A 25,185-nucleotide genomic window follows, 5' to 3' on the forward strand; every position below is an offset into this window, starting at 1 on the left:
AATGATAACCAAATCGTATGATTTCTTTATGATTTGAAAGTGATAAAATTTCATATGCAAATGAGCTAACAGCAACAAATCACAAACAAATTGCTTCCAATTCATAAGCGAATCACAAACAAATTGTCAAGAAATCGTTTTGAAATCATTAACAAATCTGGGGTAATTTCTTTCATACTTTAACCAAATCACAAACAAATTGTTTTCAAATTATACAGAAATTATAAACAAATTGTTATCAAATCTTTAACAAATCAGAAGTAAGTCATATTCCTACCTCAAGCAAATCACAAACAAATTGTTTTCAAATTATGAAGAAATTATCAACAAATTGTTATCAAATCTTTAACAAATCAGAAGTAAATCAAATTCCTACCTCAAGCAAATCACAAGCAAATCGTCAACGTTTTGACATCAATCAATTGACATATTTAAAAAATCATTTAATAGATATAAGAAGATGTGGTACGAGTGCCAATGAGACAACTCTCCATCCAAGTCAAAATTTATAAAAGTAAACCATTATAGGTCAAAGTACGGTCAAATCTGGATCAAAATATGTTCTGCCCCTGAGACCCCAAAACTTTGAAGTGCACTTGTACTCATTTTACCTTAGCTCCTCCTCTCATTGTTAAGGAGTTACTATCTCTGGTTGCCATGACTGGCATGAGGGACGAATTGTTCCCTCTGTGAACGGCTTCTCTTACCTCTCCCGAATGTGACTCTAACGAGTTTTGACAAATACATGGGCGACCACGTTTACTAGAAAGATATCGAATAGGCGATGGGTCTTAGTCTGGGTCCAACTCTTCTAATGTAGCTGTGCCCCTACAGCCTTAGACCTCGACAGTAAACATCAGGATAAATTGAAACATAAAACTTGCCAGTGAATTTCGTCTGCTGACTCGAGAAGCTAATGATCGTTAATTGCATGTCTCTGTTTACGCTTCTTTTACACATTTTTATTATGAAAAATAATTCCTGACAGTACAAAATGAATACGAGATACTAAAATCCACAGTTTCCAAATTTAAAAGGTCAACAACTTTGACATGTTTGAATAGTATTAATTGAATGTATGATCGAAGTTATAAATAAATGACTGAGATTCCCTACCACTGTCATCATTGATAGTATATTTTACTCTTTAACTTGCTGTCTTCTTCGTTCAGTTAATTTAGGACAGTATTTGTAGTTTGAATTTGATCTCAACCGGAAGTCAGAGATATACATAAACCCAGAAAATCCGAATGCAACAAACATTTTCATCAATGAATCACACCACGATAGCTAACAAAATTAACAAACCATTTTCAAATCATTTCATATGATATTCTAAGTAAACAAATCATAGAGAAATCACATCATTTTAGCTTACAAAGTTAACAAATCTTTTTCAAATCATGTCATACGATATTCTAAGACACCCCCCCCCCCCAAAAAAAAAAAAAAAAAAACACTATTTGAATTAAATTTTGTATCCTTCATTGATTTTCTGATGTCGTCCCGTATCCTCTCTATGTAAACCCAATTCATGTCCTGATAAATGGTGACTCATGCATAGCATCATATGTGGTTATTAAAACAAGAAACATATCCATATTATAATAATTAATGTATGCTAGGACTTATTGATATATGTCATTAGTCCCAGGTTATGTAATAAAGTATGTCTTATAAAATACAATAGCATTTTAATTTTGATGATTATATATATGTTTATATATTTAATAATGCCATTTTTGTTGGAAAAAAAGGGTAGGGGCAAGGCGTTTTTAAAACATATCAATGGGGCGCGTTTTTTTTTTGTTCTTCTGAAGTGAGCCAGAAGAAGTCCATTTCTGTTTTTTTTTTTGCATTGGGAAGATCTTCGTTTTTGATAGGTTGACGGCAGAGGCACATAACAAACATGGCGTCGTTTAGTCTAAATGAAATAAATAAATTTCTGAATGCAGATATATTAGAATGTGAGCTGTTTTATAAACGTTTTTATGGTATGACAGCCTTAGTAGGACATCCCTGTAGGACGATAAGCTGGATAAATATAAGAACTACACGGACAATAACAGTTAAGGGACGATTATTTGATATTCTAGGGAAGGGATTTTGATTGATTGGTGTTTAACGCTACTTTAAACACTATTGGGCTATTCCGTGGTGGTCAGTTTACATTTATAGATGAAGGATGGGGAAGGGAAGAGAGGTCATTATTATTCATTTCAATCTGTCGCTAATCGTGCCTATTTTTCAGCTCTTACCAGGCAACCATATTCATATATGAAATCCTTCTGTCCCCCACCCCAACAAATAAATAAATATCAAATGGTTTTCCTCTTGTTTAACACAAGTTTTAATTGATTGATTGGTTGTTGCTAATTTTAACGCCCAGTTAAAATTAGTTCATGCTTGTTCAGGAAAACACGAGTTTAGAAGTCACGTGTATAAAATAAAAATGAAGAGATGGAATATGATTGCTAATAAGGCAACTATCCATCGGGGTTCAAATATGAAGTGGATGTAAGCAATTATAGATAAGATAAGATAAGATAAGACAAATTTATTTTAAGTCGGGTTACATGAAATGCTACAAACATAAGCTCTGTAGAGCTTTTTGCCGTCATGTAGACAAATGCTTTTTGTAGACAATCGTAAGGCCTTCAACAATGACAAAAACCTGATACTGTAAAGTCGTCTATACAAGGCCCGACATGAAAAGTGTGAACAATTCAAACGAAAAAACTAACAGCCTAATTATACATATCAAAACAATTTACAAAATATCAAATATGAGTCGAGACAGGAACCAACGACAACCACTAAACTACAGGCTCCATCCCTGGGAGAGGCAAATAAAGAATATGGGTGGATATAAAAACGAAGATGTGGTATGATTGCAAATGAGACAACTCTCCACAAGAGATCAAATGACACAGAAATCAACATCTATAAGTCACCGTACGGTCTTCGACAATAAGCAAAGCCTACATCGCATAGTCAGCTATAAAAGGCCCCGAAATCAAAAATGTAAAACAATTCAATCGAGAAAACTAACGGCCGAATTAATGTACAAAAAAATGAACGAAACATAAATATGTATAACAAAGCAACAAACGGCAACCACTTAATTACAGGCTCCTGACTTGGGACAAGCACATACATACAGAATGTGGCGGGGTTCAACATGTTAGCGGGATCCCAATCCTCCCCCTAATCTGGGACAGCGGTGTAACAGTACAACAACATGTTTGTGAGCAACCCATCCCGAAGCTGGGACAGTGGTGTAACAGTACAATAAAATAACAACCTGCACAAATCAGCAAATTAACTCAAAAGATCGGTACGAGACAAAAAACAATTAACATTAAGACAATAGACACAACGCACCGACATAAGAGTATTTGCAATTACTGGAAGTTTGCTCAAACCTAATTACAACTGGTACTGAAATAAGTCTGAGTTATCAATCAGTACACAACGCGCGGCGAAGGATTTATTCAAAAAAAAAGAAAACAGTTTGAGAAACGTCTGGTTTACGTTGTATATAGATATAAGAAGATGTGGTATGAGTGCCGATGAGACAACTCTCCATCCAAGTCATAATTTGTAAATGTAAACCATTAAAGGTCAACGTACGGTCTTCAACACGGAGCCTTGGCTCAAACCGAACAGCAAGCTATAAAGGGCCCCAAAAAAATTAGTATGTATTTACCATTCAAACAAGAAAACCAACGGTGTCTAATCTATTTAAAAAAACCGATATACTTGCATATAAATCCATATACAATGAAACGGTTTTTGAAAAGTGGACCAAACGTTTGGCCATTGAAATTTTGCAATAAAAATACTAGTTATGATTACAAGATTTTAACAGCCAGTGCAGGACTCGCACGAACGTTAGATTTAGTTAGAGGGGCGATATTCTGACGCGTTTTTTTAATTCTTGGTCACCCATGTTTAGAAAGAAAGGGGAGAAATTCAAACAATTTCCGACCAATCACAAACGTTGTTGCAAATTTGACCTGATGACGTCAAAGAATTTCCAATAATGGAATTATTGCATATAAATAAAAAAAACTACTATACCAATTGAATAAAAAATATTGCATTCAAATGACATTTTATACCAATTGAATAAAAACTATTGCATTTGAATGCAAATTATACCATTTGAATGAAAAATAATACCATTTGAATGAAAAATTATACCATTTGAATAAAAAATATTGCATTTAAATGAAAAAATATACAATTCAAATAAAAAAATATTGCATTTAAATGAAGAAATATACCAATTAAATAAGAAATATTGCATTTAAATGAAAAATATCAAATTTTTGCAACCAATTCCATGCCATAGTAACCCGCCTTTTCATTTTATTGATTGTTTATCGAAGCTAGAACACAATTAATTACACCACTGGATTCAGTACATTGAATTGTTTTGTCAGACATGAATAATTTTTATGATAAAAAATATATTTAAAAAGTTATACAATGAAACATACTGCAACTTGCAAGTATTTTCTCGATAACATCCAATTAACAGACCAACCGCCGATATAGCCGCATACTCAATATAGATTAACCGACCAATCTCTCGGTTAGCCGAGTGATGGCCGTGTATATACGTTTGTTACAAATAATTAAGAGCTGGATTGATTGATTGTTGGTTGCTAAACAAGTACTAGCTAGACGAAGCGAAATAAACTAATTATAACGTTTAGTTTGTTATCATCATTATTATAGGAAACCCAAAGTTCGAAACAATAAAAGAAACGGGAAAAAACACGGTCAAGATTTTAATAAAACGATGAAAAAATAAGTTATGACTGACAGCAAATTGAATAAGAACCACAACTGTAATACATTCATACAAATTAATAGCTGGGATACTAGTAGATAGGTACAGAAAAAGAAAGTTACTGTTTTAGAATGTTTGTAGGGTTCAAGTCCCTGTCATGCCATTTGGGAGTAGTAAAGAACGATACCAAGATAATGAATTTTAGAAGAAAGCGAAATGACTCACTAGAAGACGATTTTTACACACACACACACACACACACACACACGAAACTTGTACAATGACAGAAGATTTATCTATTTTAAAATATCAACTTTTTATTTACCTTTCTTTTGACTAGCAAACAAAAATTAAGGCTATTCAAAAGAGATGTTTTATGTCCCGAATAAAACGCAAAATCCATGACCGATCATGATAACAGTCATGAAAGCAGAAGGAATGTAGGATGAAAAACTTCAATCAAATAGTTTGGGGTGGGAGAGGGGGAGGGGATGTAAAATCGATTTTACATATTTCCATATTTTACAATCATTTTTTCCCAAATTAAGTTAAAAAAGGGGGGGGGGGGGGGCGTCAGTGAAAAAACTATGTGAATTAAATTTGTTATCCTACATTGAACTTTTGATATCGTCCCTTACTTCTTGGCTTTGTGAAAGCGTCGGCGATGTGCATAATACGCTGTCATCATTGCAGAAGTTGAAACACTATGTATTTCCGTTGGTGACCTACGTGTAGATGAATGTCATAATACAACTATAAAAGGTAGCATTCATATATCAATTTAAAAGGAATAAATGAGGATGTAAAATAAAACAAATCAATAAATCTGAAATCAGGGGCTTCGAGTAGAGGATAGATTATGTAAATTATGCAGCGCTGAAGTTGAAGATGAAATTCATGTTCTTCTTCAGTGTCCAGTTTTAGAAAATAAAAGATCTGAATATATAAATAACTTTTAAGCCCCCAAATAAATCATTATTAATATGGTTAATGTCATCTGAGGATAATGTTATAATTAAAAAAGTACTTTATTCAAAGAGAAATTTGATTCTAGATACAGTTTAGTCACCGGTAGTTTGTCCATCTACAAGTATATTATATTGTAAAACAATATATATCATGTATATTATTCCTGTAGAAATTATTCTGGTGAAAAAGACTTGATTTTGTTTAATTTTTTAATAATCAATGTAATCAATATGTAATCACTTGTATGAAATTGAACTTAATTGTACTGCTCAAATTATTGGGCGTCATAATTAGCAATAAAAAAAACTTTGCATTGTATTGTATTGTATTGGTTTACATGTTACATCTTAAAAATATTGTGTGATTTGGAGAGTGTTATGAACGCCGGGGTTTCATCACTTAACCATCAGAGAAGAAGGAACAAGAGGTTTGAAGTCAAACCCAGCATATAATTGTGAAATGAATTATTTCCTATACCTGCTCATATGCGGATCCAGGATGGGGGGGAGGCGGCTGGTTGGAGAGAGGGGGCGGCTGGTGGGGGGGGGGGGGGGAGGGGGCGCCCCCCTTTTGTGGGGAAAATTTTGTTGATTTTATAGGAAATCACTGAAGCATGACTGGAGCGGCCTCCCTTACGTCAGTCAGTGCTCCTCCCCCCCCCCCCCCCCCCCCCTTTATGAAAAGTTCTGGATTCGATGCTTTACCAACTCTAGCCTCAGACACGTTGATTCCTTTGCTTGATAAATGGCCTGTCATCATTTTTAGACCGTATGTGGGTCCAACCTGAAAATAACACACACTATGTGCACATCATATTTTAAATGTAACTACTAGTATATGTTCCATGTACATGATGTATATGGTTCGGAATACGTTTGTGTCGATCTGTGTCGATCTGTTTTTTTTTTTTTTTACTTTTTTTTTATTTCAAAAGAAAATTGTCATTGAGACCCATTTTTTGTGTCGACATATTTGTCCTATAATACTCGTTTTGCTTTCACATATTAAAGATGTAAAATCATATTGAATAAAAGGTAATAGAATGTACATAAAACAGAACTTCATGGGAACTGTTTTATGTTTGTTGAAATACTATTCACATAATTATGATATATTCTTTGCTACATTTTTTTTCGGTATAAACAAAAATAAGAAGTCATTCATCCTTCGAAATACACATTTACCACACATACATGCATGCAAGTTACTTTCATATTTTCTTTTATAAGATGATGCTTACTTGAAATTCTGCGACAGAGAATTGTGAATATTATAAGCTTGGGAAAAACAAGTTTGCATTAAACAGATTCAAAATTAGTAAATGCTGCACAATGCAGAAAAATACAAATTTGAAAACAAAAACTAGCGCAGTGATCAGAATATTATAACATCTACACCCATCCCTCCCCACCCCACTCCACCCGCGAACCCTCCTCCTTGAACATGCACAGAAACTGACATGGACAATATCTTATATTCTAATATTTTCCCTTCTTTTCTAACATGTTTTACACATTCAGCCACTATATGGTTTAATGCTCCTTCGTCTACTCCGCATCGCCTAGTAATTCCATTTTCAGAACAAAAACGGCTTATTGTTCGCGCTGATACATGCTTGATTCCTAAAGAAGTCAAGTGTTGAGAAATGTCTTGGTGTGTTCTTCCGTCAAGTATCATTTGTTGAATCAAACATTGATGGTCTAAAAGTTCTTCCATTCTTACAACATGTACATGTATGTAAACAGGTGACTTCTTCACTTCGAGAGAACTAAATTAAAAAGATTTCAACCCCGACAATTTAATGAAAGAAAAGACAAAGATAAACAAAAGTCAGATAGATAGACAGATAGATAGAAACAATGAATGACAGATTGATAGATCGAAAGTTAGATATAAACATGCAGCTACAAAGACAGCTAGATATATAAATAAAAAGAAAGAATGATTTTTTGTGGTCATTATCGTACTTGTCAGTGTACCATTCTTGTTTGGAATTTGTTGATACCACACAGAGTTCACACACAGACACACCTTAAAAAGATCTTCAAGATATTGCGCTTAAAAGAAGAAAAAAGAAAACGGAAATAGTAAAACATATAATAAAATGTGTCAACAATTTAAACATTTAAAACGCCTATATTGAAACAAATTACATTTCGTTCTCATTATTAGACATTTAAATAATGAAAATTTTTCAAATTTGAATATTGCACAGCAAAATAAAAATGAAAAATTGGAGCATTTTTCATTTTTCAATATCAAACGTCAAATTGAAAAATGCTCCACGTTGGACCATTTTTCCTTTTTCAATATTTGAAGTCAAATTGAAAAATGCTAAAGGTCAGCATTTTCAATATTTGCTTTTAAGAATGAGATTGAAATATGTTTTGTTTTCTAAAACAAGCAAATACAAATGTTTTAATATATTTAAACTTTTGACAAAATAAAATCATTTTTAAACAAACTTATTGATATTTGTTTCAATATCTTCGTGAGATCAAAAATATAATTTCATGAAAATAACAATTTTCAAATCTCATAGAGAAAATAGTTTTTCGAAAGTGACTTCAATAGATTTTTGTTAAATTTTTCAAACCAACTACCTTTAAAAGTTGCAGAACAATTTGCAAAATCTATTTTTCATCTTAAAATGAAAATTGGTTGGCGTGAATGTACACGGACGCTTAAAACCAATTTCTGACAGAAACCATTCTACTCTAGAACAATATATTTCGATTTAAGAGTTTTAACCAATATATTTTTTTTACAGTTCTATTCATTCTGTATTTATTAATTTATTTGTTAGCATTATTTGAAAAAAATTAAATCACACAAATACTCCGAGGAAAATTCAAAACGGAAAGTCCCTAATAAAATGGCAAAATCAAATGATACACAAATCAAATGTTACAGTGTTCCGTGCAGCAAACGAATTTATCTTTGTTAATTCCAATAACATAATTTTGGATATCTTTTATATGATTCTTATAAACTTGAATTTACAATGTAAATAATATATAACATAATCTTACAAGTCCAGGGAGGTTATTTTAAGAACTGATTAAGGTTCTATTTATTTAAAACATAATTTTTTTACTCTACAATATGTCTAACAGGGAATAACCAGCTTCTTCTCTGACTTCCTCGACGACTAGAAATGTTCTGGATTTCCCCTAGAACTGATTCTGATAGTTTTACATAAAAACGTTTCCTGTTAGTGGTATCCTAGAACTGTGTAGAGTAGCTTCGGGCAGTTCTATCCTTATACCATGTATGACAGTTCGAACAGTTTTATGACATATTTTTTAATAGTTCTGAAGAACAGTAATAGCTGAAATTAATTTGTCAACACATTCCAACCACAAGATATTTAAAGATTATATTAAGTACTTACAAAAACGGCCAGCTTTCTATTCCCCATGAGTCTAGGAACACGTTATATATACTGTACTGATCACGTGATACAGACACACTGTCATGTGTCTTTTTGCAAATGTTACAATAACAAACATTTAATACACAATTATGAGGTTCTAGTTCATCGACTCCTATATTTTCAATTCGGTTAAATACTGTCATATACAATAAACATCAGGACACAACATTAATCTAACTGTCCTTATCAAATGTAAGAAATTAAATAATCAATGGCTGGAATTGTAATACTTATAGTGTTACTTATTTGAAATCATTTTTGTATTGTGCAATGAGATATATTTTTCTATCAGATGTTCCTCTAAAAAATGGTATCCAATTCTGCTCTGTTGATCCATATCGACCTCTGCAAATGCAGAAAAGAGAAATCTCAATGTATATATAACTAAACATAACGATCTTACGTGAATTACGGATCCTACATTTTTTTGAAGTGTGAAGTAACAATCGATTAACATGTCAAGTTTTACCACTTTAAGGTGTGTTCCGACTCCATCCGGATATTGACGATTATTACATTTGATGAAAATAAACAGTATTAACGTCCATGTATTATATCTAGTTAATATGTCTGATGATGTAAAATACATGTATAATAGAAATTTCTTTTAACAATTTCTTCAAACTAACAGACGAAGTATTTCGTTTAGTTGAGCATTTCTGAAAATACACTTTCTTAAAATGTCTGTTATTGGTAATTAACAGCTGGCCTTTTCTTTTTGTGCAGTTCTGATCGTTTTTGTATGATTGTTCCAAACCTGTCCTGATTTAACTCAATATATAAAAGGTATTAGGTTAAATCTACACTTTCCCAACTAAAAATCTCATCGCTTACTGACTAACTTCATAATTGATTTGTCATTCCAACTGTTTTGATTCGAGCGCCATTGGTGAGTCTTGATAGACGAGACGCGAGTCGTACGTACTAGATTATAAACCTGGTATTTTTTAGAAACTTTTACAGCAATAGATTTGTTTTAACCTATTTTATACCGTTACTAGTGGACTGTTAGTCCCCGAGGGTATCACCAACTCAGTAGTCAGTGCTTCGGTACTAACATGATTTATAAAAACAACTTTATCTGAAATACTCGTTAACAAACTACGAAATTATTAACACCAATTCTCTGTAAGGGCCAAAAATATAAACACTGGCCCGGCACGCATAGTTGTAGATTTTCTAAATATTTTCTCTACACATCATATTTGACCTAAAGTGCTCATACAAACATTAAAAAGTATTAAACATTCTGATGTTACCATGGTAATCAGCTTACAATTTTTGAGCTGATTTCTGCAAATTTTCAATTTTGGAAATCCAAAATTTTCGGTATTTTCCCCCTGACAGTGACAAAAAACTATTTCCTCTTGAATGTTTTTTGTGTAGTAGTTATGTTAGTCATGATGTTAAGTGTTTTTTTTTACTATAAATGAAAAAGTTTTAAAACTGGACACTTTTTTTTAATTCTATGCTCAAAAATGGCCTAATTTGCAAAAATTCAAATATGCACTAAGGCAATGATTTTGGTGAGATACAAAAACAAAAGTCCACTTGTTGAGCAGAAACTGTATATTGATTGTGGTAAAGCAGGGTTTATGTGAAATTTAGAAATCAGTAGGGTAAGGCCTTGGTCTTTGTTGGCATGATGCCAAAATATTGTAAAATTACCGTTTTTGTCAAAAAAAAATCAGCTAATACTTGTCTTGACCGTATCTTTTTTTGTCTGCCTAGATAGTTTATAAAATTTAATAGGTGGGTGCATGACTGTATGCGAGTATGTTTCATACCAAAATGACCATCATGATACCTTGACCATTGACCTTAAGATCAAATAATTGTCTTTTTAGACCCTTTTCGTGGCTTTATCATAACATTTTCTGAATTTTAGTCAGATATATTTATACATGATATATATGATCCCTGATTTTAAGACAGTGTATTATGTACAATCATTTACTATCATGACCTTCATGTGACCTTGACATTTGACCTGAAGGTCAATTAATTCCATTTTTAATAACTTGTCTTGGTCATAAGTTTGACGTTCTTGTAAATAGGTCAATGATATTTGGTGTGTATGCATGACCTTCAGATGGTTTTGTGTATCATCATAGGCTTCCTGAACCTTGGAATTTGACCTCTAGGTCATATTTCTTAAATCATTATAGTGATTTCTGGTCAGAGTATTATCTGTAGTCCCTTTAAAAATTGGCCAATCATGCTTCATTTGTTTGATCATATAAAGTCAGTTTGTATTTTGAAGTACTAGTATCATAACCTTCATTTGACCTGGATCCATCAAATCCACATCTTTATTACCCAAAACATTAGCTTTTATTGCTTTACAGTGCTCCTCCATTATTGCTTATCCTAAAAGTTTGTATACAACCCCCAATATGAAAAGTCAATTTTACCAAACTTTATAGTTTTCATATAAAATTGTACCTCAATTTCATGTTAGAACAAATTGATATATTGATTCGTGTTAACGCCACCATCAGCACTATTGGCCTTTTCGTGACGGTCAGTTTTTATTGGTGGAGGAAGTCAGAGTGCCTGCAAAGAACCACCACCTCGGCAAAAAAACTGACAATCCTATTTAATTAAGATTGGAGTCTAGTGCATCTGACATGTGGTATTCTAACACATTTGAGTACTGACAGGCTAGTGATACAGTTGTTGGACTACTTAGACCACTTGGCAACTAAGGCCCCCTAGAACACTTTGTGTGGTCAAAAAGTTGCACTATAACCACTGGTTGAAGGTAAACAGTATAAGAATTACTATTTCCATTCAGATTTCAACGATGAGTATCTTTACTGCATACGTATCTATAAATCTTTGACTCAAGATTCTGTGGAGAAAGCACCAGCCACGCCATATTCAAATATGTAATTTGCAGTGATGACATCCATTTAAATAAAACAAAAATCAAACTAAAATAATAATATGTTTATACTTTGAAAAACTTATGAAACATAGAATATACATGTAAGGCTAGTGGTTTTTGAGTATATGTATTACAATGCAAATCAAAATACTTGTTAAAAAAACGATTAATTAATGCTGTAGTGATTGAATTAGCTTAAAGATAAATAGATTTCTGGATAAGCCGTTTTTTTAATAACCTAGTTGACAAGAAAAATTTGAATAGTGTTATACTAATTTTTGATTACTTTTACTGTGGGTTTATTAGATATGTATTTGTTTTGTTATATTTAATAACAATCTCATTAAGAATGTTGCACTTTAATTTCAAATTTGCAAAAAGTATCACCTTCTCCAAAATATCTAAATATATGATATACTTATAATAGTTGAATGTTTGTTAATTTCAAATTTTGTTTTTATGTAAATAATAGTTGAATGTTTGTTCATTTGAAATTTTGTGTCTTTGTAAATAATGTGATTTTTATTTCATGAATGTCTTGGTAACAATACATTTTTGTTTTCATTTTACACCAGTAAATTATTTGAATTGATTTGATTTTACATTTAATAATACAAAGAGTCAACCCTGATTTCAAAATTCATTGACACATCAAACAATATTGACTTTAGGATATTTTTTGCAAAATGACATTTTTTAGATTGGATTTGTTATCCTCCTCTACAGCTGCTCTGAAGTCATTACTGTCCATTCTTTTTCTCTTCTGTACTTCCTTTGAAAAGAAGCTGGTGATCTGTTATGCAGTCAAGTATTTATTTCTGCTGAATCAGTATTTTCCAGTGACTGTTTTTTTCATTTCGCATTTCATCAGCTACTACAACTGGGTCCTCCTTTCTTCCAGTTTGTATTCTTTTGTCAATTTTTTTAATAAGATATTCTTTCTGATGAACACTGAATTGCACTTGTGATTTCCTAAGTTCCAAAGCCAATCCTTGTTGTAACTCGAAGTATTTCTTCAAACATATATACGTTGTTCGATAACATATGAGACATCTTAGGAAAAACACTCGAGTTTTGTCAGCTTTTTGCTTAGACTGTTATTTTGATTGTAAAAGCAACCATGATTCAGCTTATTTATAAATAAGAAGATGTGGTATGAGTGCCAATGAGACAAATCTCCATCCAAATTACAATGTATAAAAAGAATACAATTATAGGTCAAAGTACGGCCTTCAACAAGGAGTCTTGGCTCACACCGAACAGCAATCTATAAAGGGCCCCAAAATGACTAATGTAAAACAATTTAAAAAGCCAGCCTTTTATGAGGGGCTATCAGGATAATTTATTTTGAAAAATTTCTACTGAGATCTAGAGAAGATCTTATGACACCTTAACACCAATTTCTGACAAATATTATTCTACCATAGGGCAGTTCTGGATAAGTTTACCCTATAACATTTAATTTGACAGCTTTAACCTAGATACTTTTTACATTTCTACTTATTCTGTATTTATTCATTTATTTGTTATGATCATTAGGAATTTATCTATGTTATTGCCTTGAAATTAATCTTGGGTATCGTTTGTTAGCTATATTTTTTTTTTAGATTCGTGATAAAATTTCAAACATTATTTTTGTTTTTTTAATGACCTGTTATATAATTTAAAAAAATACAAAAACATGTTGAATTACATGATCATTACATACAAATGTGAAATATCCTGAAAATCAGTCAGGATAACTCCGGTATTAAACCGCTCGAAATACATTACGAACTTTCTGTTCTATTATCATGATTATATACAAAATTAATTTGATTAAAAAGATGATATTATGAACCTGAATTTACGGTGTAAAAATATATATCAAAGTCCAAGGAGGTTTTTTTTTTTTCAAAACAAGAAATGGTCAGGTTCTTTTCATTGTAAGGTAGCAATATATAGTTAGGAAATAAAAAAAATAATTACCCTTATAAATTTTGCCATCCCCTTTTCCTTGCTTTCTTACAAATTGAGCCTACTGTTTGTGTCATATATGTGCATATGTATATAATCAGTATCTTCCAAAGATTTGATTTCCAGTAGTTAAAATGGTTAAATAAAATTTCTTTTTGGTGTATCCATGGCAACAATCTGCATTTAATTACTATGAAATATTGCAAAAAGGGGGGTAAAGATGTCACATATTTCACCAAAATTTGGCCAAAAGTAGAAATTCAATCCTTTAGAGTGATACCTTTTCTGAAACTGTTATATATCTATCAAGAGATAAAACAAAAATCATATGCCTTTCGTCTCATTGTTTTGTAAAATTGCTTGAAAAAGTTCGTGTGAAAAAAAAGTGTTTTAAACATAACAATAATTTCTGGACCTATGGCCGGTCTGGCTATGAAAATACGGACAGTTAAACAGAAAATAGCCCATAAAAGAGGTAAAAAATAATCTTGATGTTCTTATAAACCCACTTTGAAGGCTAAATTAGACATCTGCTGTCTGAAAATGATTATTGCACAATAACTTTCATATTTAAAAATATCCACCATGACTAAAAAGCGAAACTACAATCCTAACTTAATATTGCTATCTAAACACTAAACATTTTACTCTAAAATACACCTAACAGGGAATAACCAATTTTATCCCCTGACTTCCTCGACGATTAGAATTGGTCTAAATTTGTCATGAAACTGAACCTGATAGTTCTTCATAAGAAATGTTTCTGACACTGGTATCATTAAACAGTGTAGAACAGTTTCTGACATTGGTCTCCTAGAACTGCATAGAACAGTTTGTGACAGTGGTATCCTAAAACTGTGTATAACTGTTTCAGACAGTATTATCTTATAACTGTACAGAACAGTTTCTGACGGAGGTATCCTACAACTGTGTAAAACAGTTTCTGACAGTGATATTCTAGAACTGTGTAGAACAGTTTCTGACAGTGGTATCCAAGAACTGTGTAGAACAGTTTCTGACAGTGATATCCTAGAACTGTGTAGAACAGTTTCTGACAGTGGTATCCAAGAACTGTGTAGAACAGTTTCTGACAGTGGTATCATAGAACTGTGTAGAACAGTTTCTGACAGTGGTATCATAGAACTGTGTAGAACAGTTTCTGACAGTGGTATCATAGCTCTGTGTAGTATAGTTTGTGATAGTTGTATCCAAGAACTGTGTAGAACAGCTTGTGACAGTGGCATCCTAGAACTGTGTAGAACAGTTTCTGACAGTTGTATCATAAAACTGTGTGAAGCAGTTTCTTACAGTGATATCCTAGAACTGTGTAGAACAGTCTGTGACAGTTATATCCTAACAGTGTGTATAGTAGGTTCTGACAGTGGTATCCTATAACTGTGTAGAACAGTTTCTGTCAGTGGTATCCTAGAACTGGCTAAAACAGTTTATGACAGAAGTATCCTAAAACTGTGCAGAAAAGTTTGTGACAGCGATATCCTAGAAGTGTGTAGAACTGTTTGTGACAGTAGTATCCTGTAACTGTAAATAACAGTTGCCGACAGTGGTATTCTAAAACTGTGCAGAACAATTTATGACAGTGGTATACTAGCACTGTGTATAACAGTTTGTGACAGTGGCATCATAGAACATTTTCTGATATTGGTATCAAAAAGCAGTGTAAAACAGTTTGTAACAGTGGTATCCTAGAACTGTGTAAACACAGTTTAGAGAGTCCTATCCTAGAACTGTGCAGAACAGTTTCTGACAGTGGTATCTATATATAGCTAGAACTGTTAAGAATATTTTTGATAGTGGTATCATATATCTTTGCAAAGGAGTTTCTTACAATGGTAGCCTAGAACTATACAGAACAATTTATGACAGTGGTATACTAGCACTGTGTATAACAGTTTGTGACAGTGGCATCATAGAACAGTTTCTGATATTGGTACCATCGAATTGTGTAGAACAGTTTCTGACATGGTACTCTAGAACTGTGTAAAACAGTTCCTGACTTCGGTATAAAAAACTGTGTCAAACAGTTTGTGACAGTGGTATCCTAAAACTGTGTAAAACAATTCAGAGAGTGGTATCCTAGAACTGTTCAGAACATTTTCTGATAGAGGTATCCTACAGTTGTGTCAAACAGTTTCTGACAGTGGTATCCTAGAACTGTGTAGAACAATTCAAGACAGTGGTATCTATATATAGCTAGAACTGTTAAAAACATTTTCTGATTGTTGTATCCTATAACTTTGCAAAAAAGTTTCTGACAGTGTTATTCTAGAACTGGGCCGAACAGTTTATGACAGTGGTATCCGGGAACTGTGTAGAACAGTTTGTGACAGTGGTTTCTTAGAACTGTAAAAAATAGTTTCTGAAAGTGGTATCTTCGAATTGTGTAGAACAATTTCTGATATGACAGTCAATAACTGTGAAAAAGTTTCTGAGAGTTGTATCATAGAACTGTGTAGAACAGTTTGTGACAGTGGTTTCATAGAACTGTGTAGAACAGTTTGTGACAGTGGTATCATAAAACAGTGTAAATCAGTTTGTGACAATGGTATGCATGAACTGTGTAGAACAGTTTATGACAAGGTTATCCTAGAACTGTGTAGATCAGGTTGTGACAATGGTATTCATGAACTGTGTAGAACAGTTTGTGACAGTAGTATCCTAGAACTACATAGAAGAGTGTGTGACAGTACTATCATAGAATTTTGTGGAACAGTTTTTGACAGTTGTATCATAGAACTGGGTAAAACAGTTTGTGACAGTGGTAACCTAGAAACAGCTGCTACTTATTGCACGCTTAACGACAAAGTTTAATTTAAGTTTTGTTCACTTTATGCATGTTCGATGCACACTTGTGTATGTATAGGTACTGATAGTTAACCCTTTTAACAAAAATATTTGCTTTACAGGTGAAAAAGACAACAGTGTACTGCTACCGTACAATTACTCACAGTTTTATATTCGAGCGGAGCTATATGAACAACGTCATCTAGATAAACCAGTCACAGATGTTCCTCAAAAAATTGGTATCAAGTTCTGCTCTGTTGATCCATCTGATCTTTGCAACGACAGAAAAGAGAAATCTCAAGGTATGTATAATGCACAGCTAACATTTCATTCAATTTTTCAATCAATTACCGTGGTAGTGTAACGCTGACAGGAACTATGTTTATAATGTATAAATAATCCTTGTATTGGTGTAGAAAAGATACGGGAGATGTCTAACTGAAACGTTATCGTAATTATCCCAGTGTCCCCAACTACAAGGCTCAGTCAACATATAACAGTGTCAGTGTTTTTGTGTAAAAAAGGTTAACATCAATGCCGATCGGAACACTTTGCTTATTGAACGGGAGTCTGTGTTAATGCATGTATGAGTCGGAGACTAATTACACCAAAAACTAAACCTGACGATCTTTATTATGGGCCCTACATTATTTGACGTCTTAAGTAACAACATATTTACATGTCAAGTGATTACCACTTTAAGATGTGTTCCGACTAAATCTTGGTGTTGATGATTATTCCATTTGATGAAAATAGACAGTATTAGCGTCCATGTATTATATCTAGTTAATATATCTGATGATGTATAATGCATGCATAATAACAATTTCTTTTAACAATTACTCTAAAATAACAGACGACTTACTTCGTTATATGTTCAGCATTTCTAACATATTAACCTGATATAAAACTTACCATACACACTATATATTTTTGATTAATCTGTTAAGTCCTGATAGAATGATGATTTTTAAGTACAATTTAGACAAATTTGGGCTTTCCTCATTATTGGTAGTGTATGCAAAATGAAAGTAATTCATGAAATAAATCTTTGACAGAACAAAAACCGGACATTGAATGTGGTTTTAATCGTAGGGATGAACCTCAAGCACAGGATACCGACACTATTATGATAAAAAGGAGGTGTAAAATACCAAACACAGGAGGGAATCATGAAGATTGCACACGAATGTGACAAACAATACAGATAAAAGGGTGTTACAGACGGGAACATATTGCTTATACCTATGACTTATTATTAATCAAATACCTATATCTATAATAATTACTCACCAATTGCTTACATCTACAGGTATAACTAATTACTTATACCTATGACTTATTATTATTTGAATACTTATATCTATAACTTATTACTCGCTAATTGCTTATATCTATAACTAATTACTCATCAATTGTTTGCATCTATAACTAGTTAACCACCAATTGCTTATAAATTGTAGCATACGCAAACAAAGATCAAATGGAGATTTATGTTGTCCTCAGAACAAACAGTATTACTCAGAATTGACAAAACAATGTGAAGCATGTCCTGTTGGGTCCCAGAGTTACTACAATGGCCTGTTTTGTGGTGAGTATAATTTCTTTTGTTATTTGAAACTATAATATATTGTTCCAGTTCCTGCAGCATTTCTCTAGTACACAACAGTGAAAGATACCAAAGGGACATTCAAAACTCTTTAAGTCGAAGGGAAACTGAGAAAGCTATGACAAAAAACAAAAACGACGAAAATACAAACCGCAGTGTCAAAAACACTTCATAGAAAAACATAGACTAAGAAACACGATCGCTACTAAAAACCGAATGTGATCCTTTATAACATACATTTTGTGACAAAATATATTTTTTGGTAGAGCTGTCTAAATATTCATGAAAATATCTCAAAATGAGGCTTTTGTTTGGCAGTTGTTGCTGTTATGCAGTGTATATATATGAAGTTTGAAGCCTTAATGCCATCAGAATTCAAAAATACTTATGTCTTATGAATATGTAACTGATGTTATTTCATAGTACATAATACTTTTTTAAAATATTCAAGGAGACACAAAAGTGGCAACCTAAACCTTCTCATTCGATTCGATCATTTTGTTAACAGTTTGATTTTAAACAGAATTTGTTAACCTGAACAATTTCTAACAATTTTATTGAGACTATGATAAATGAACTCATTCAAAATTTGTAAACACGTTATATCAAAAACATTAAATGTTCGGCAAAATCGGAAACATGGCGTTACTATATACACATACATTAACTGTAACATTATGGTTTCTGTTTTTCAGGCAGACTTATCAACATACCTTTCTCTGGAAGCATCACTGAAAACTTCACCTGTGGTAAGGCTGTCAATCTGTGCAGGCAGAGTGGTTCAAATATTACATCGACACAACTATTCGCGCAAGCACGTCAACTAGGTCAGACGTCATGTGTGTGTGCCTGGTTAGAAGGATCCCGTGTTGATTCGCTTACTACTAGAAACAACTGTAACAACAAAACAACTTGTTCGACGTCAGGAAATATCAAATACGTTCATTGCACGACAACTGTTTCACCTTAGAGGCACGTATGATTCACGTGACTATATAAATATGTCCTATATCAAAAGTTTGTTTTCTTCTATTTAATGGACTAGCTAATAAAATAGAAAAAAAATAATGCAAAAGAATGTACTGATGGACTTTTAGAGTTTTTATAAAAAGTCTGAACGTTGACAAGGTAAATCAAGGCAATTTAATATCATTTAATATTCAGTTTGTTTAGTCAAAAAGTTAAGAAAATTCCTAAAGGTTGAATTATTTCCAGACTGATGTAATTTCTTCTATGTTTAATGATTAATTTGTAAATTGTTTTTATGTAACTCTCTATTGATTACAAATGGGAACAAGATAGACAAGTGGTTTACTCATAAAAGCGAAATTTAACAGAAAGTTTTATCACAAAGAATCAAGTAAAAGAGAGATATTTTTCTTCTTTCAACAAATCGACGATACCTTTAAGCAATGTTCATATTTTGTAATTCAGTAAGAAAAAATTAAAGAGCTTGAAAACAAAATCTATTTGAAGCGCAATTGATATTGTCAATCAATGAAGAAAATATTACGATTTCCAAACAAGAATTTGGTAAAACGTAAAAAGACTCCCTAAAGAAACATACTATTGACAAATACATAGAGGTATTTGGTTAAATGCAAACAACTGACACATTCTTAGATCCTACAACTATTTGGAAAGTTTATTCTGTACGCTTTGATGTAGTGCAAATAGTTAAGCTTAAATTTCCTCATTGTTTATGTTTATTTTAGCCCACACTTATAATAATATCATATACGTATTCTTTAAACATAATCTGAACAATTAATTATAAGCCTCTGACATCGTAACTATAAAATTATAAAACAAACTGATGTATGATTTATTGCTAAAAGAAAATGAATTCCACTTCTGTAATAAAAATTGATCCGCAAAAATGTCTAATTTATTAGGTGAGGCTAATTACATATGGCATAACGATTCAAAGCCTAGTCAAGGTGTAAAATACCCCATAGTAGAAGTGTCATCACCCTGATGGGTAGTCAAGGACGCTTAACATCCCCTAGTAAGTAGTGTCGTCCCCCTAATTGGTAGCCAAGGTCGTTAAATAACCCCCTAATAGTAATGTCATCGCCCTAATGGTTGGTCAAGGTCGTTAAACATCCATAGTAGTAGTTTCATCCTAGGTAATCAAGGTTGTTACCCACAGTAGTAGTTTCATCCTGGTTAGTCAAAGTTGTTACAACTATCCATTTTATAACAACCTAAAATTATGTAATATATGCCATGTTGTTATTTACTGATATGAATGCATAATTATTGACCAACTAGTAGATTTAGAAAATTATTTCATTTCGTGGCACATGAGTTTACGACTTGGTTGTCTTTTATCGATTTATTGTTATGATAGCACACGTGGTTTCTTTCATTTGTTCTTTCATTTGTGAGGGTAATTGTTAACATTTGTTATCTACTATTTTTGACACCTTGTGGAGATACGTTTTTCAGTCTTTGTGTTTTTCCTTGGGTTCCGTCACTGCAATCCTGTTTTCTAAACAAGTCAATCTTCTTAAATGTTCGTCTTCTGTTATTTATTGGATATTGCTTATTTAGGTGTACCATGCTGTTATTTATTAATATACCTGTACGATGTTTTGTTCAACTCTCCATATTGCACATATGATACAGAATCTACAAAAAAAACACACTTTCAACGACACTAACGGGCGTTGTATGATCAGACACTTTATGAACCCAAAATAATATGTACAGTACATGAATATTAAACTTTAGATTTCATTGCAAATATTCATGTTTTCAAATCAATTATAGATATATTCTCTCAAACATATTTTTGAAAACAGGAAATTTGTATTTAATGATTCAGATGAATCTGTGATACATTTACAGGTGGGCGAGTGTTCCCTTACAGCTAAACCAAAGGATCACAAATATATAAGTCCTATACTAAACTGACACCAACTATAATTCACAAAGATGAACAGTTCAACTCGTGTTCGTCGAGTGTTCCTGTACAGCTAAACCCAAGGATCACAAACATATAAGTCCTACCTTAAACCGACACCAACTAAAAGTCATAAAGATGAACAGTTCAACACTTGTTCGTCGATCTTTAAATTCACAATGACATTTTTTATTGGTATTGCAAAGTAAAATATTTAAAATTTAGTTTATAGGCAGAGTTGTCTCATTGGCACTCATACCACATCTTCTTATATCTATGAAGATACGATCAATCGACACAAATGCATTTAGGTTATCATGCGACCGCCTTACAATCTGACAGCATGGCTTGGTCAGTCTAAGATGTGTACTGCTAACAAGAGTTTCAGAATAATTATCTATACATTTTGGTCCCTAAAAGTTCATGTCATGAACTTATCGATTGATGACAAGTCGGCAAGTTATGCAAAAATTCTATTTTTCTTTCAGGGTTTTTCTACGTACACACATTGAAGGACGTGTTTAATAATGATGTCACGCACCAATGATTAACTAACAATATTACAAACGTCTTGCGCATAAAAAAACATGGAATAACGATAAATAGAGTAATATATATACATTATAACATCGTCAATTGTGCTCGTTATATTGCACACAGTTTAGTAAGTGTCTAGGGAAAAACCCTCAAAGTCAAAAACCTTCATTCCTAAAAACATAAAATAGAACATTTAAAAATAATAGATTTCCGTCGCTGCTGTGTTTTGATTAGAAATATTTACGAAGCGCACGATGTTCAACCAGCATGACATTATTATCATAACAAGCAATAGTGTGACTTGGAATATAGAATTTCACTGTATACCAAAGGAATTGGTTTACTTCGTTTTTTCTGACTAAACGTTAGCCTAACTCGCATAAAAATGTAAAAAAATCCGGACATTTGATATGGTAAAACATACTAGAGACAAGTGGTATGTTGTTATCGGAAATCACAATGTAAATAAACATTTGTTCCAGTAGATATTTATTTCTAAATCAAGCAGAAGACTGTTGTTCTTTTCTCTATATATAACATTGAATCGTGTCCTTAATTCGATAACTCTAGATTCTTGTTGAACTGGAATCGAAAAGATGCAATATTATATTATATGATACCACCTGATGTACGATGAATGAAAAGCTAAAAGATAATACAAGTCCGCACAGGATAAACAATTGTTAACCGAATGAATAACGATATGAAGAACGACATCTTAACGGACGATCGATGCAGAAAGCCTGATTACCAGTTAACTAAGCGAAGTCACTGATAAAAACGATTGAAGAAAGCCTGATCACCAGTTAAAAAGCGTATTCACTGGTATATACAATATAATTAGCTCAACCATTAAAGAAAAAAAGAATTAATAAATATTAATCCACATTTATCTGATTGGGTTCCATTAACATATCCTCCATAACTAGAAATTAAAGAAACACCAGACACGGCTTCCTCTGACTCAGTTTAAGACTTATACCTCGAATTTGACATAATCGGTCATCTCCATACCAGAATCTATGACAAGCGAGACGATTTTAATTTTGAAATTATAAATTTTCCCAACCTTGGCAGCAATATACTTCACCTACATATGGGATATTCATTCCCAACTCATTTGCTATTCAAAAGCTTGCCACTGCTACTTAGACTTTATCAAACGTCATCAGTGTCTGAGCAGAAAGTTAATGAGCCAAAGTTATGTCGCAGAACGTCTCGTCCTTTTTCTAAAATAGTTCCTTGAAAGATACCAAGACCGTCTTTATAAATATTCCGTATAACATCACAAATAATTCATAATGGTCTTGAAGAATAGATTATAGGTACTGACGTTGTTTATCATCTTAATTACGTGTTAAAGTTTCCTTTTTCATTGTCCTTGTATATTTGTAACCTTTACTGTTTAGTCTATTTTTTATTATATACTTATTACGTGGCTTGGTACTTATACATCCCGCCATTATGTAATTGTGCTATGGTCAATTTTGAGTTCATGTCTTTTATTTTTTTTTATGCACTTTGTCTACATGCCCTTTTGTGTTCTTTGTTGAAACAGTTATTTGTTTTTATAATGATTAAGATGTTGACTACTGTACCCCAATTGTTTACGTTTTTTCCTATAATGTCTATTTGTTTCGCTCACATATGGTTGTCAATATAATGGAATTCAATGCGACTGTCATAGAAGTGAGAGGTTTAGCTAGCTATAAAACCGGGTTTAACCCACCATTTTCTAAAAACGGCAATACCTGTTCCAAGTCAGGAATATGATAATTGTTTTCCATTCGTTAGATGAGTTTGAGCTTTTGATTTTGCCATGTTATAAAGAACTTTCCGTTTTCAATTCGGTATGTGTGTTACTTTACTTTTCACTGCATCTGTTCTTAAAATAAAAAAAAGTCGCAATGTAAAAGCAAAACTGTTTATCTGCAAAGTTTTCTCTAGACGTGTTTTAAGATATTGTCTTCCTTTACTGTTAACTACATCGCTGTATGTTATACTCGTACTAAGTGCATTGATCGATATCAAATTTAGGCAATAGTAGTGTGCTGATGTTCAATTCTTATCAATCTATTAAGAGAATACAAATCAAGGCATACAACAGAAACTGAGTAGTTTATGAGTAGCAAAAGGATGAAAAACCTGTTAGTCGGCAGGGTAAGTGCTCTCCATCTCCTGTTATATAACCCACTATGTAGATCCACACTGAATCAACATATCACATTCACAATATTAGGGGGAGGATTGCCGCCTTCAAACTAATATTAACACATATTAAGTGTAGTGGAGTTAGATTTCTAATTTTATAAAATGTACTTTGATTGTGCTAAGTGTAGCTATGGTGATTCTTTGAGTAGCAGAGTACGTACTTTGCGTTTGCTTTGTGGAGCTGTGCGGATTCCTTAGTAAGCAGGGGAAGTACTTTTAGTTTCGTTTGTGTAATTGTGGAGACTCTTTTTTCAGGATAAGTATTTTGAGTTTGGTCTGTGTAACTGTGGGGATCCTTTAACTAGCAGGGTAAGCACGTTGAGTTTGTTTTGTGTAACTGTGAGGATCCTCTTATTAGCAGGGTAAGTACTTTCAGTTATCTTTGTATAACTGTGGGAATCATTCAATTAACAGGGTAAGTACTTTGAGCATGTTGAGTGTGGTTTGTGGGACTGTGAGGATCCTTTAATTATTAGGGTTAGTACTTTAATTTCGGTTTGTGTTACTGTGAGGATCCTTTAATTAGCAGGGCAAGTACTTTGAGTTTGGTTTGTATAACTGTGGTGATCCTTTTATTAACAGGGTAATTATTCTGAGTGCGGTAGGTGTAACTGTGAGGATCCTTTAATTAACAGGGTAAGTACTGTGAGTTTGGTTAATGTTACTCTGAAAATCCTTTTATTAGCAGGGTAAGTACTTTGAGTTTTTGTTTGTGTAAATGTGAAGAGTTGTTAATTAGCAGAGTATGTACATTGTACTTTGAGTTTGGTTTTGTATAAATGTTGGGATCCTTTATTAGCAGGGTAAGTAATTGAGTTCGTTTTGTGTAACTGTGAGGATCCTTTTATTAGCAGGTTAATCACTTTGATTGCATTGTGGAACTGTGAGGACCCTTTAATCATCAGGTTAAGTACTTATAGTTTGACACTTGAACAATCATCTGTAATGACATATATTTTATTTGTTTAGAAAGAATCATTCGACAATAGAGTTAATAACATATGTTCATATTACTAACTCTGACTCCGGAGTATATAAAAGTTTGACAGGTTAACTACTCTGTGGT

General features: G+C 32.7%; 1 protein-coding gene across 4 annotated transcripts in view; it reads right to left on the reverse strand.

The window, feature by feature from the left end:
• The window catches only part of LOC127731602 (E3 ubiquitin-protein ligase TRIM71-like), a 402,197-nt gene that overhangs the window by 284,944 nt on the left and 92,068 nt on the right, over positions 1–25,185 (reverse strand). The gene's annotated exons all lie outside the window — the stretch shown is intronic.

The sequence above is a fragment of the Mytilus californianus genome, unplaced genomic scaffold (assembly GCF_021869535.1).
Source record: "Mytilus californianus isolate M0D057914Y unplaced genomic scaffold, xbMytCali1.0.p SCAF_20, whole genome shotgun sequence".
NCBI lineage: Eukaryota > Metazoa > Mollusca > Bivalvia > Mytilida > Mytilidae > Mytilus > Mytilus californianus.